The following is a 15,240-nucleotide window of genomic DNA, read 5'->3' as shown; positions in this document are numbered from 1 at the left end:
TTTGAAACTGTACACACTCAGTGAATAACTTCTGACGGCTACAGACCATTCTAACCTTTATCTTCAGAAGGGAGCAATTACTCACAGCCACGTGGCATATATGAATTATCACTACTCACTTGTGAAAGCAAACATGTAAATGCCACTGTAGGCAGTAATGGTCATGCACTATCACTCTACTTTTAATAGAATATTTGTATTGATACAGTTAGTAAATTTAAAAAGATATTATTTTTATGCCATAAAGAAACTGTTGTATTACAAGGGAAAGGCAAAAGAAAGAAAAAATAAAAATAAGCATGAAAGAAGACAGTAGGGAAAGAGACGAAAAATAGAGAAGAAACATAACAAAACTCATACTGAGTGGTTGGGAATGCTAGGTGTTTTTACATGAATTACCCCATCCAGTATTTATTTTTATATCCAAGAAATAAGTATTCTTCACCTCTGTGTTAGTGTTCTCCACAGAAACAGAATCAATAGAATAAATGTATGTACGTATACATAGAGAGAGGCAGAGACAGAGACCGAGATAGAGAGACAGAGAGATTTATTTAAAGGCATTGGTTCATATGGTTGGTAAATCTGAAATCTGAAGGGCAGGCCAGAAAGCTGGAAAATCTAGCAAGCTGCTATTGTCTGATGTTTTGAGTTTGAAGGCTAGAAACTCAGGTAGAATTTCTATGTTGAGGTCTGGAAGCAAAATTCCTTCTGCTTCCGAAGACATCAGTCTTTCAAGGTCTTCAACTAACTGGATGAGGCCCACCCACATTATGGAGAGTAATCTGTTTACTCAGAGTACACTGATTGAAACGTTAATCACCTCTTAAAAATACCTTCACTGCAGCAACTACACTGCTATTTGACAAAAAGCTTGGCACAGTAGCCTAGCCAATTTGACACGTAAAATTCATCGTCACACCCTCATTTTTCGAAATGGAGAAATGGAGGCTCAGAGATGCTAGTACCCCATCCGAGGGCACATAGGAATTTCAAAAAAGCAGCAGTGTACAAGCTTTGGAAAAATGTTTGCGAACACATCCCAGCTGCAATAATTACTAGCTGTGGGAACCTGGGGAATTAACTGAGCCTCAGTTCTTCCAACTGTAAAAGGGATTCTTTAGCATAATTTTCCTGGTTGTTGTATGGATTCAATGAGATAAAGTATTTGATACTATGCATGGAATAGAAAGAGACCTGTGATAAGCAGGTGCTTCTACTTTACCACCCCTCACAGGGCAGAACCAGATTCAAATTCAAGGTTGGCTGGCTTCAAGCTAGTCTGCTAATTAAAAAAACTCATATCCCAATGTCAAGAATATAAAATACTAATTTGTTTTACGCAGAGTTATCACATGCTGTGTAGTTATGCTATTTCTTTAGCAAACACTGGCGTTTCATCAGGTCTGAGAAGAGAAGGGGGATAGAGGGTGCACACAGAGGAGTAATATAAACAAGTCAGGATGACGAGGTTATTACCCTCAGAGGAGCTTACAATCTAGTCTGGAAGACAAACAGATATTTGCATCACATGTCACACGAAGTCCAGAGCTTGAGCCGCTCAAGGGCATGTTGCAGCCCTGTCAATAAGGCCTATGCCACATTCAGATATCCCCTCATCAAAATGATTGACACCAATAAAAAAGAATAACGTGTCCTTTATCATTTCCAGTATTTTTGTGGAAGCACAGTCTCTGCAGGGATATAGGGACCATCTCTGTAAGGTACGGTAAACACAACATACACGGCAAATAAAATTGTTAGGTCATTATACATGTTCACGATGCAATAGCAATAACCCTACGAAATTACAGGGGTTAGTGACCAGCTTGTTGTAGCCCTAGTGCCCACTTTTTACTTGGGTGTTAAATAACAAACGTTAACCTGCGAGTCATAATCTGTTCTGTTGGGATTATTATTTAGTAAAGCATACTTTTCGTGTATATATGGGTAGGTACAAAGGTACAGCTCTGCAATAAGCAATCTATTTTCTTCATTCTTTAGGTTAAATAACACATGTAACCAGAGCACCCTTCCGTGTTATGTTTTAACCCATTACCTGCACAAAAGAAGAAAAAAGAATAATAAAAGCAGTTAAGTACAAATTTACAAAGCTCCCTTCCTAAAATTCCCTAAAAGGACAGCTTACCACCCTCCTCTGTGTTGTGAACATCTTCCTACAACTCACAGGCCATCACCGTATTAATTAATAATCATGACACCTTGGTGTTGACATACGAAGTGGAATTTAATTCACAAATGCTTATGTTCGCTTTGAGCCTAAAACTCTCATTTTCCCTAAGTAAATAACTGTTTCAGTGCAATCTTAGGTTCCCCACTCTCGCCTACTCCATACCATCTACCACCCCTCTAGCGAACTCCGAGAGATGATTCAGTTCTTCCCTCCTCTTCAAAGTTTTTTTCTGTCCGTTCCCCCTTCATCCAACTGAATGGTGGCAGATTGCTCCTCCCCAGTGCGTACCCCCTGTGCACTGTATGTCGTGCATCTGCAACACTTTCGTTTTGGCTGACTCCTCGTAAGCTGTATGTTTCCTGGGGCCAGATGCTGTATTTGATTCATTTTCTATTCCCAATGCCTAGAGTGTATCTGGAACACATTAAGTAACTAATACTATTTGATAAATAAATGAATGAGGGGGAATATCACAGTTGCTCCCAAAAGTGCTTTGACTGCTTCCAGCTGGTAGCTTTTGCACTGGAGAATTCATTGCGATGAATGTGAGTCTCTTGGAATCAGAATATGAGAGACAGAAGAGACTTCAAGAACCATCCAGTGCCTCATCTTACAACTAAGGGAAACTTGACCCTCAAAGTTTACTATTCTAAGATGACACAAATTACAGGTACCAGTCCCGGGACCAGAATTTACGTCTCCTAACAATTTGTCAGATACTCCTTGACCCTCTACAATGCTGTCTCTCTTGAAAGTGAAGTAAAGTGCATTTCCTTTCAAAGATGTTGTATATTGACATATCTATTAATTCACAATGGCAGTCCTCTCACAATCAGTGAGCTTCTTATTATAGCATTAATTCTGCTTTTCCCAAAGGTCATCACTTTTTTAAAAGATGCCTTGAGACAGAGTTTCTTAAAGAGACATACTCAAGACTTTAGGGTTCCTGTTTTATACATAAATATTGAGTGGATACATGTCATTTTTCTCAGTAATAGGTAATAGGTGTGTAAAATATATACATTTTACCAATGTAGGTCTTTTTTAAAAACAATAATATGCAGCCTTCTGTACTCAGATTATACTGTGCACTTAGGGGCATCTTTTGTTACTGTCTGTTGTATTAGCCGCAACTATAAAAAGAACAATTTCAATGAAGTGAACTTATCTGCACAGTAGAGATTTTCCAATTTTTGAAAATTGAGTCCTTTATGATTTTCTTACATTTGTTTATTTATTGAGAGGGAGAGTGCACAAGTGGGAGGGGCAGGGGAGAGGGAGAGAGAATCTCAAGCAGACTCCCTGTTGAGCACAGAGCCTGACACAGGGCCTTGATCCCAGGACCCTGAGATCATGACCTGAGCCGAAACTAAGAGTCGGATGCTTAACCCACTGCACCACCCAGGCGTCCTTGAGTCATTTATGATTTGATGGCTAACATAATCATCTCTAGGTCTGGTAATTCCACTCAGTACTTTGATTTCTATGTGTGCTGGCAAGACCCAACAGCAGCATGCAGGCTCCCCTCAGCAAGAACAGCCAGAGATCACAAGACGATGGATGACAGAATGTCAGTGGAAGGATGCTTTCTTTTAAAATGTTTAAGACACATTTTAAAATCTGAATTGTCGATTTCAAAAGAGAACACTTTTATGTTTTTTTATATTTATATTTCTGTATTTGTTAAGGTTTAAAAGTTTATATCAAGTCAGCTTTAAAATGACAAGGAATGGTTGGCCTTCAAATAATAAATTAAGATATAGGTTTGGAGTTGTTAGGACGTCAATCATTCTGACAAACAAGTTTCACTGCTGAATTAAGCTTTAAATTTTTATATATCTGACTGCCAGTTGGGAATGTTTGATGTAGTCCCCAATTCTCTGTAAAAATGCTATTTTCAACAGAGAGTCCAAAATGTTGTGTGGTTAGTAATGGCAGTGCACACATGTGTCAGATTCACCAACGGACCACCGCCCACATGTCTCTTCAAGAGGGTAAGTGACCACCCTTTCACTGACCTCAAGAGATATTTTCATCCTGAAAACCAGCAGGCTAAGAAAGCACTTGCATGAAATTGTACTGTGTAGCACAGAAGGTGAAAGACAAAAGAAATCATTAAAAGTATCAACCACGACCCCCAACATATCACAAATACAAGTGAACCAACATATCACTAGTTAGTGCCACAACGGGACGAAAACCAGGTTTCCAAATTCTCTCTACTCTCTCTACTTGGACCTTCTTTTTCAGGTCCACACCCTCATGACAATTCTTTCTTCTAAAAGTCTTAAGGTATATTCCCTCTTTAATAATTTAGTAGTATCTGTTTTAAAGTGAATGAAATGTCCATACCATGTACTCAAACACAGAATTCAGAGAAGTAATTCCATGCCATGTTTTGTGAAAGATTTTTGTTGAAACACTATCAGTCTTGGAAAGCAAAATAAGAATAGATTTTATTTTTTCAACACATTTGATGAAATATATTTGTTTGTCCCTCAACAGTGAGGGAGACTACTGAAACGGCTTGACCTTTGGAAGAACAAGAATGCAGGGTAGTGATCATGAAATGAATTCCTGTCAAAGATATAGCTCGATGATCTAAAAATTAATGTGCTTGTTTATAAAACAACTAGAAGATAGCCTGTAAATATAAACAGTAGGAGGAGAGGCAAAAGAGTCACAATCCATGTCATCTGTATTGTGCTTTGGGTTTCAGAAAAACAAAAATCCTCAGTAGAAATGTAGAACTATATTTGCATAAATGTAAAGCTAACCTAAAATTATTTTACTCGAGAAGAAAAAAGTCCAAGTAAATGCTTTGCATAGATAATTTACACATAACTGGATGATAAACAAAGAAAAAGATGCTCGACCTCACTCCCAGTTGGGCAAAGGTAAAATAAAATACAATTTTTCACCTACCCTACTGCAAAAACTATAAAGATTCGTAATCATTACTGTTGAATATTTTATGGGAAATCAGACATTTACATTTGGAGAGGGTGAACATATAAACAGACAGAGCTTCTTGGAGAACAATTTAGTATCACCAATCCAATTTTTAAAATATACATCCCCTCTGACCAAGGAATTACATTGCCAGGGGTTTCTCCTCCAGAATGTGCACAAAGCTATGTCTTTAGAAAATGGTCATTACACTGTTGTCAAAGTATAACTTTAAGAATACTCTCAATGGGATGCCTGGGTGGCTCAGTTGTTAAGCATCTGCCTTTGGCTCAGGTCATGGTCCCAGGGTCCTGGGACCAAGCCCCGCATCGGGCTCCCTGCTCAGCGGGGAGTCTGCTTCTCCCTCTCCTACTCCCCCTGCTTGTGCTCCTGCTCTCACTACTCACTCTCTGTCAAATAAACAAATAAAATCTTTTTAAAAAAAAGACTACTCTAAATGTTTTCCGATAAATACATTATTGTGCATATATGTGGAATATTATGAAGCCAGTAAGAGAAATGAGGAGACCATACCTGTGCAAATGGGCAAAGATCACAAAGATAGGTGAAATAAAAAGAGCCACGATAGAATTCCATTTGCATATTTTAAAAACTGCACCTGTATGCCCATATCTCTAATTTAAGAGTCATGTTTCTATAAACACAAGTGTATAGAGAAGGTCCTAGAAGTATATACAACCAAATGTTAACAGTAATTGCCTTCTAAGGAAGAGAACAGAAACTGAATAAAAGGAAGAAACACATTCACTTTTACTATCACACAAAAATAAATTACCCTCATTTTTTACAAGCATTCATTCATTAAATACACACACACACCCCAATTTAAATTACATCAACCAAGTGCTAGCTGATTTTTCCAATTCATACAAGTTATCAGTAATTAGTGCACAAATTATTCATACTTAACAAGCAGGGTCAAATTGTCAGAAGGTGCTTAAGACAAGTTTTCTAACAAGATTTCTAAATATATATATATATATATTCTCTATGAGTCTGTTTATACCAGTTAGACTCATAATCTATAATGGATTTGTGAAGTATAGGGAAGATTCTATTCAAATTCTGTCATCATTGGGCGCCTGGGTGGCTCAGTTGGTTAAGCGACTGCCTTCAGCTCAGGTCATGATCCTGGAGTCCCGGGATTGAGTCCTGCATCGGGCTCCCTGCTCAGCGGGGAGTCTGCTTCTCCCTCTGACCCTCTCCCCTCTCATGCTCTCTCTCTATCTCATTCTCTCTCTCAAATAAATAAATAAATAAATCTTTAAAAAAAAAAAAAAATTCTGTCATCATTGCTAAAAGTTCCAAATACCTAGAGCCAAGATTAATGGGAATTTACTAAAATGATGCCATTTGCATCTGTGGATATTGGTGAAAGAAAGACTTCAACCTTGCCGGCTTAAAATATGTCAGGCTATGAAGTCTCCTCTAATATGGTTTTAGCCACATCCTACTTTTAAAGATTATTTGAGTCTCCTTTTTGGAATTTTTTTTTATGTCCTAGGCGAAGAGTGGTCAAACTCTTCGCAGCTGACCTTTAATTATTAACCAAAAAAGACTAAAAATGAATTCAACTTAATAGGATAGGGGAAAATAATAACAATATAAATCAAACTAAAACTGAAGAAAAGACATAATTCTAACACAGTATCTGAAAGTTAAAAATTGAAGTCTGTTTTATTCAGAATATAACCACAAAAAAAAACGGCTCTTTGAAAAATTAAAAACATAGTAGAAGACACGAAGAAGTCCCAGACAAAAGGCTGCAGTGGATGAGCAAAAAGATAAACAGGAATCCTATGTGAAATGAGTGGTGAGGCAGTTCTGCAACACCCCCTCGCTCCCCATTGTCTTACACCTGCTTCAATCCTTTATTTACTTCAACTACTTGGCCCCTGTAAAAGCTGAACTATGTAACCCTGAGCAAAGAATATAAACAGGCAATTTATAGAAGAAAAATATAAAAGACATAAGTAAATTCAAGAAAATGTATATCATCTCTCACCCAGCTGTTTGGTAAAAATAAAATTATTGACATTAACCAATATTGGTGTGGTGGCAAGGAACAGAGAATTCTTTACTTTATTACATTCATGCCATCTTTTTGGAGGACCTCACGTTGCCATTAATTAAAAATTTTAAATATGTACCACCTTTGAACCAGAGATCCCACTTTTAGGTATTTACTCACAGAAATCATACAAATTCACAATGATATCACTTGAAGCATTTTTGATGATAGTAAAAAAATAAAAATAACTTGAATGTCCACCAAGAAGGGGCTGGTTGGATAAGTTCTGTGTTCTGTGAGATGACATACTGACTACTATTCAGTCATTAAATAAAATTAAATAGATCTGTGCTATTGTAGGGGAAAAGTTGCAGAAAATGTTCACGATACAGTCTTACCCTAAAGAAACAAAACAAGACAACTCTATTATGAACACCAGGTAAATGGAATACTACAGACCACTCAGCTGGTCAGTCACAGTACCTAATCCTGCTGGCTCAGTGAATTTACCAACTGTGAATAAATGACTTTTTGGCTGAGGCTATCAGAAAAAAACTACCCCCCAAGTACCTCCCCTTTATGCAAATAAAAGTGCTCTTTAAAAATTCTAAACAGTGTGCACAAAGAGTCAATAAACATATGAAAAGGTGATTATTCCACTGGCCATGAGGGGAAAGAAAATTAAAACCACAATGCAATCACATGCACAAGAGAATGGCTAGATGGAAAAGAGAAAACATTTGTAAATGCTGGTGAAGATATTAAGTAACCAGACTCTCATACATGATGGTGGAATATAGTTGATTTAATTTTAGAAAATTGGTTGTGTCTACCAAAATTGACCATTTGCACATATTTATATTTTGGACATAAGAGCATAGAACCAACCAAAATGTGTATTCTTCCAGAAACATACACCAGAATATTCATACCCGCACTATTCCAATAGCCCCAAACTGAAAATTATGCAAATGTCCATTTGCCAAGAGTATAGCATATAGTGTTCAAAAGGGAATCTGTTACCAAGCTGAACATTGAACATATAAGTAATTTTGACGATGACCGTAAAGAAGCAGAGCTAAAAAGTTAAGTGTGTATTTCATCCTCTGGATTCCCCTTATGTAAAGGTAACTATGTAGCAGACCAATACACTTTAAGGAAATCCAGAATTGTACTAATAAACAATAAACAACAGAGGATTTCAGGGGGAAAGCAATATAAAAATCATCCCCCCTTTCATTTTCCATTTCTTTACTGTCTGTTCTACATACAATATGGCAGAGAGAGTCTAAGAACTTTTTTGTCACTTAGTCAACAATATCATGCATCATTTGGCAGACACGGAGTTTTCCAGTGTCTAAGGGAAATAATACGTATGAAGAAATCAGAGCAGTTCTTGACACATAGCAAATACATTAAACCTGAGTTGCTCTTCTCTGTCCTATGCTAAGATATGGCTGAAATAATGATTTGGGGGATGGTTAGATTAGATTAGATATTGTTATCTTGTCATCTAACTCAGTTTCATCAATCACTGAAAGACGCACTCAGAAAGCTCCTTGCTTTCTGCCCGGGAGGTTGTTGTTTCACTTTATTTCACAAAACTAGTCTCATCCATTGACTTCCAGTAACATCCAGAAAACCCCTGGGTTTTGTGTGATGTTTGCACTCCTAGAGAACCCTGGACACTGAGTATGAGCAGCGAACCCATTAGGGAAGTGGCTTTGTTACAATCCGTGTATTCTATTTCATGACTTGATTCCATTTAAAGCAACCCATTTTATCTTTCACTGCCTGATGATAATAACCATCTTTATTTTACAATAAGAAATGAATATTGCATTAATTATGGCTACTTAATCATTTTAGAATACTATAAATGTTTCAATAAAAATTGCAATGCTAATCAAAATATTTCCTGTTTCATTAAAACTATGAACTGTCCCTCATGACTGCAAAATGAGCAATAAAGTTTGATAGCATGGTGCAGTCAAGATTGCCCATTGGATAAGGGTGATTTTTCTCAAAATGTGTTACGTGAATGCATTAAATATTTGATGCTTAATAAAAGCAAAATAACATCCCTTTCCACTAAACTGCCTCAAATACCAATTACATAAGAAAGATTTGCTAAACTAATGATTTTCTAAGTAGCTGCAAACGCTTGTTTAATTCCTGATGTGTTCTTTGTTCCTCAGGATGGATGTGAGTTGTTGTTCTCAATATTTGGTGGCATCACTTTTTTAGAGCAAGGATTTACTTAACAAGGCCTTTTATTCTGCCTTGGATTTCATACTGATGCTTCTAACAATGAACTCTCAGGGAACACTGCCTCAGACATGAAAGCATTAACACAAAACCAGGGCCCTGTACCTCTCCGTTTTAATTATGTGATCTCTGGGCTGCTTTGTCTTAATCATATTTGAGAACATAACAGTATTTGTAAAGGATAGAGCTCCTAGTCCATTGTTGCCTGCAAACATCATCTAGCTTGTTCCCTTTAATGACTCACTTTTCCTGGTGTCCACCCCCTTGTGTAATCCTCTCTCCTTTACTGATTCTGGGATTGGCTATGTAACTTTCTTTGGCCAATGGCACATCAGCAAATGCAGGGCAAACAGAAGCTAGTTAAGTGCTTGTGCATTAGGTCTTACCTTTAGGGGGGACTCCTTTGCCATATGGAGAGATCACATGGACGAGAACTAAGATGGGTTGGCTGACAGTCCCATGCAACCGTCAGACATGTGAGTGAAGTGGTTCGGAACAGGCCAGGCCCAGCCTATCTGCCAATCAACAAATGAGTCCCGCCAACAGGATGCGAAGTAGTGATGAAACGCTCTCCGCCTTGCCCAAGTTGCTGACCAGCAGAACTGGGAGCAAATAAATGGTTCCTATTTCAAACCATTAAAAATCACAAGGCTTCCACTCTGTCTTTCCTTATTTCTCTGGGCCAGAAAAGAGACATGGGACTGATGAGCAAGGCTCAATTATGTGAAAGACGACAACGCTTGGAGGAACCTCTCAGGACAGAAATGAAGAGTGTTTTATCTGACCAGGATAGATCAAATAATGGGTGATGGGCATCTCACCCGGGGCCATTGTGACTAATAGCTGTCATCAGACTGGTATACTAATAGAACCACTGAAGACTCTGTCAATATGTCAGCCACCTGAAATTAAATCTAACTCAGTGGGAGTGACACCAAATTGTTTCTACCCGCTGAATCCGTTCTCAAAATAGAAATCAGGCTTGGAAAGACAGTTATTTTTTTGCACCCCTCGTTTATACAATGCTTCTTATACAACTATATGTGCTTCAAGTGCCTGACTTCTCTAAATAAAACACAGTTATTAGAGGACATACAATTCTTTGTATTCCCCCATTGTACCAACATATAATTGATCAACTATATATGACCATTATTGACTGACCTTGGCAGTGCTCGATCTTCTTTGTTCATTATTCCAGTCATTTGGCAATTATTTCCTGAGTATCTTCCATGTGCCCAGCATTGAGCTAGACATTGACAGACAAGATAAGCAAGGTCCTCATGGAACATCCATCCTGGAGGAGAAAAACAGACAATTACCCCAAACATCTTAAAAACATGATTATTAAAAATCGTGTTTTTTTTAAGATTTTATTTACTTATTTATTTGACAGAGAGAGACACAGTGAGAAAGGGAGCACAAGCAGGGGGAGTGGGAGATGGACAAGCAGGCTTCCCGCCGAGCAGGGAGCCCCATGTGGGGCTCAATGTGGGGCTCGATCCCAGGACCTGACCTGAAGGCAGACGCTTAATGACTGAGGCACCTAGGTGCCCCAAACTGTTAAGTGTTCTAAAGGAATGAAACAGGGGCGCCTGCACCACTGGGTGGCACAGTCAGTTGAGAGTCAGCTCAGGTCTGATCTCAAGGTCATGAGATCAAGCCCCGCATTGGGCTCTGTGTTCAGCATGGTCTGCTTAGGTTTCTCTCTCTCTCTCTCCCTCTGCCCCTCCCCTCCACATGTGCACACTATCTCTCTGTTTCTCTCTCTCTAAAATAAATAAAATCTTTAAAATAAAATAAAATAAAACAACGAAACAAAGTGATTTTAAGAGAGAAAGTGCTAAGAGAAAAGGCTTCTTTAGTCAGAGGGTGTCAACAAAGACCTGTCTGAGGACATGATATTTAAGGCCTGAAGAATGAGAGGGAGTCATCCAGGTGTAGTCATCCCAGATGACTAGGTCTAAAAGTTTCTGTGATCATGACTACATGTCAAATGTGGCCTCACTTTTACACACTGTCAGCCAACAGTGAACAAAACAGGGAAAGACAAGACCCTGAGACTCCTGGGTGCCTCAGTCCGTTAAGCGTCTGCCTTTGGCTCAGGTCATGATCCCAGGGTCCTGGGATGGAGCCCTGCATTGGGCTCCCTGCTCAGCGGGGAGCTCTGCTTTGGCTCTGCCTGATGCTCCCCCTGCTTGTGTTCTTTCTCTCTCTCTCTGACAAATAAATAAATAAAATCTGAAAAAAAAAAGAAGAAAGACAAGACCCTACTTCTATAATCAGTGCAACTGACAATTTATTAAAAAAATATTTGATATTAAGTAGATCAAATTACCTGGTTGGATTGTGTGGGTTTTTTCTTTTCCATTTTTCAACTAGTTGTGATGAAGTTTTATGAAAATACAAGTCTATCTTTATGTTGCTATGTTACTTCTACCCAGCTGTCTATTTAAAAATGTCACTTACGATAAAGCCAGACTCTCTCTCTAAATCAATTCACTTGCATGAATCTTTCCAATGAGTTTGATGATACTGTATATATAGATGTCTACTGTGCCATTTTGCAGGTTAAAAAAGTGAAGTAAATTATGAGATGCCTATTCCAGAAGGAGAATTGGCACAGGTCTGTTTTGAAGATAAAAAAGAGAGTCGAGAGCTCTTGACTTCTAACATTCAGCTCATCAACCTGAACCTTTTCCTCATATTCGTCTTAAAATTGTTAGTTTCACCCTAGAGAAGGATGTTATATTTATATTTTGGACATAAGAGAGAATTCTTATATAAATTTTTGGCTGAACTAAGTCCATAGAAAAGAAATATCCCAAGTGTAAAAATAGAGTTTGGTGGTAGAAGCAAGCCGTACAGTAATAGCTATTTCACACTTTCAGGAAGTTGATTCCAGCATGGCTTGCAATTACAGGAACAGGGAGACATAAGCTAATTAGTTATTGAGTCCCTATGTTCTTCTTTAAAGAACGCCATCGATCTTTGCCCTCAGAAAGTTATTTTTACACAGTCACATGTGCAAGCTAGTGGGTGACAGACCTCCTGTGGGGTCCTACTTTCAGCTTTGGTCTTTGAAATGAAAATAATCATACTTTTGTTTACAGAGAGTTCGAGTCTTCCACATAGTCTGGAATATGGCTATAATCATCAAGTGAACCATATTTAATTACCTATGGCTAATTTTACTTGTATAGCACTCAAATGTATTTAATATTACCATTTCAAAGCCACGTGGGAGGTCTTTTAACTGCACTCCTTTAAATCTTGATAGCATGAGTCCTGTGGCTACAGTTATGTGTATTATTGCCTCCAAAATGCTGATAAGAGAAAAAAATCAGATAAGAAGGCTTAAGAATAAACCTATTTGGCCACTATGAGCTTAATGAGAGATTATATCTGTTTTAACACTGAAGATACTTTTGTTCTAATACAGTTCATTTGAGACCTTGTGTGCTTCTAGTCCAAGTGTGCATTCATTATCTTAAAAATGAGATAAACGTATTTATACACTCTGCAATTATATAAAATTAAATTTTCTTATACAGAATATTTTAATGCATTAGATTTCTAACCCTTTATTCTATCACAGTACTAAAACTTCAGACCAATATTAAAAGTACGGCAGTAGTTTAGTAGAGTGTCCTTGGAGGTGGAGTGAGGTCTGGGATCTGGAGATGAAAGCAGGACTGTACTGGAGTCTGGTTACCTCCCCTGGTAACCCCTGGTTACCCCTGGTAAGAGAAAGCATAGAGACAAGTCCCCATCGGAAGGAGCCTCCCTGTCCTGGTGTCTTACTTCAGCGGCCTGCTGAGACTTCCAAAGGTGAGAGCAACCACACCCAGCAGGAAGTGGCCCAAGACATTTTGCCACACCAACTGCGTGGGACTTTAAGAGACAATATTTCAACTGCCAAAACCGCATTTCATAGTGATCCCAGGGCTCGTACCATCTTTGCTCGTCCCATAGAAAGCTCCACTCATTTGCGTTATAGCCCAGATTTGATTCTTCAGCGTTATTAGGGCAGTGTGATGAAGGAAAAGGAATCCTGGGCTCTCCTTCTCCTAAGGACACTCCTTCATATTGGCCATGTTTTATTCAGCTGGATGGCCTTAAAATATAAGGCAGAGGGCTTCCTGTTCTAAAGGGAGGAGATGGGTGTCATATTCTAAAAGCCTTTTCAGCATCGTGCAAGCTTGCTACTATAATACCCCTGCTGTTCCAGGATCCAACAAGATGGACAGGTCAGTCCCATGGATTTTTAGAAATGTCTCTTGAAATAACTTGCTTAATCTGCTTTCCAGGCTTACAGGGCCACCACGCCAAATTTCCTATTTATTTCTACCTCACTTTTAATTGAATCAAGTTTATTAAGCAAAGTTACAGTGTGGCTGACAGGCAACACCTCAGTCCAAGAGCTACAAGGTCATCTCTATACAATATGCCAATATTCCCCATCCCAGAATACCACAAATTCTCTTGTCTGGTCACTCCTTTGTTCCACAAAGACACTAATGTTCAACAAAATAAATCTTCGATTGGTTCACACTGATACAAGTGTCAGAATTGGGCAAAAGCATCTAGCATTAGCATTTTCATTACTGGATTTCTAATGTTCCCCCTACTCCAAACCTCCTGCACCCACATCCTTTCCCACCTCAGGAAGACGGTCTTCCTTCCATACAGTTGCTCACACCAAAAAACTTTATTCACGTCTCTCTCTCGCTTTGCATGTCAATCCATCAGCAAATCCTTTTACTCTGCCTTCGAGAAACACCCAAAATCTGCCTTTGGTATATACCCAAACCCAGCCACCTCTCACCAACCCCACTGCTACCACCCTACACAGAGCTTCCATCTTTCTACCCTTGCTCCCTTACACACAAACTGTATAAACTCGAGAATAGTCCTTATAAAATATGTCAAATCATGTCACCCCCTCACTTGGATCCCCCATGTGTCTCCCCATTTCACTCAATAAAATCCCAAATCCTTACAGCTGCTGACAGTCTTCCTCAATATCTCGAAGATCTCCTCCCTCCCTCCTGCACCTCCTCCCTCCCTGCCGTGATGGCCTCTCCTATTCCTCTGATGCACTATGCACCTCTGTCTGAAAGGCTCACTTTCTCCGTCACACCTCCCCCAGAAGGCTAACCCCTCACTCATTCAAGTCATTGCTTAAATGTCATTTTCTAAATGAAACCTATTCAAGCTGCCCAGTCCAACCCTGGAAATGGCACCCAGGCTTAGCACCTTAGCATCTTAACCCCCCTACCCTACTCCTTTTTTTTTTCCTCCAACACATTTCTTTTCACCATATTTATTGTTTGTCACATTCCACTAAAACATAAGTTCTAGGAGACGAAGATCTTGACTATGAGGGCACACAAAGCAGGTGTCTCCCCAATAACTGTTGATTGAATTTTCTCCTATGTGGCTCCATCTCAGCTGGAGGGGTCTTACCCCAGTTCCTGGGTGGGGTCTGGGTCTCTTCTCGAGCAAGAGCAACCAGGAACAACTGCAGCCTTGAACACTTCCATTGAAAGTTACGATGGACTCCTCCAAATTGAGCACAATCTGTTCAGAGTTCCCAGGAGCTGTCAAAATACATATAAATAACACCCATAAGATTTGGAAACACATGGAATCTCAGAACTAAACATGATCAGTATAGCAGCCTGCAATTTGAGAAGAGTTCTATTATTTTAAAGTCTAGACCAAGAAATCTCACATTTATGTCTGGTGACAATGCTGGTGAGAGATTACTGTCACATATGGAGAGCACTTCCAT

At 39.0% G+C, this 15,240-nt stretch overlaps 1 long non-coding RNA gene across 1 annotated transcript in view; it reads right to left on the bottom strand.

The window, feature by feature from the left end:
• The window catches only part of LOC114208847 (uncharacterized), a 51,073-nt gene extending 36,043 nt beyond the window's left edge, over positions 1-15,030 (bottom strand). The window contains exons 1-2 of the long non-coding RNA XR_003609159.2: positions 14,913-15,030; positions 10,608-10,740 (exon numbers count right to left, since the gene is read on the bottom strand). This is a non-coding gene — a long non-coding RNA (uncharacterized LOC114208847). The remainder of the gene's footprint in view (positions 1-10,607; positions 10,741-14,912) is intronic.
• Between the last annotated feature and the right edge of the window lie 210 nt (positions 15,031-15,240).

This window comes from Eumetopias jubatus, unplaced genomic scaffold, assembly GCF_037043125.1.
Source record: "Eumetopias jubatus isolate StellerSeaLion01/CBP00866 unplaced genomic scaffold, mEumJub1_p1.0 scaffold_16, whole genome shotgun sequence".
Classification (NCBI taxonomy): Eukaryota; Metazoa; Chordata; class Mammalia; order Carnivora; family Otariidae; genus Eumetopias; species Eumetopias jubatus.
The sequence above is the reverse complement of the archived record's forward strand: the minus strand, read 5'-3'. Positions and strand labels throughout refer to the sequence as shown.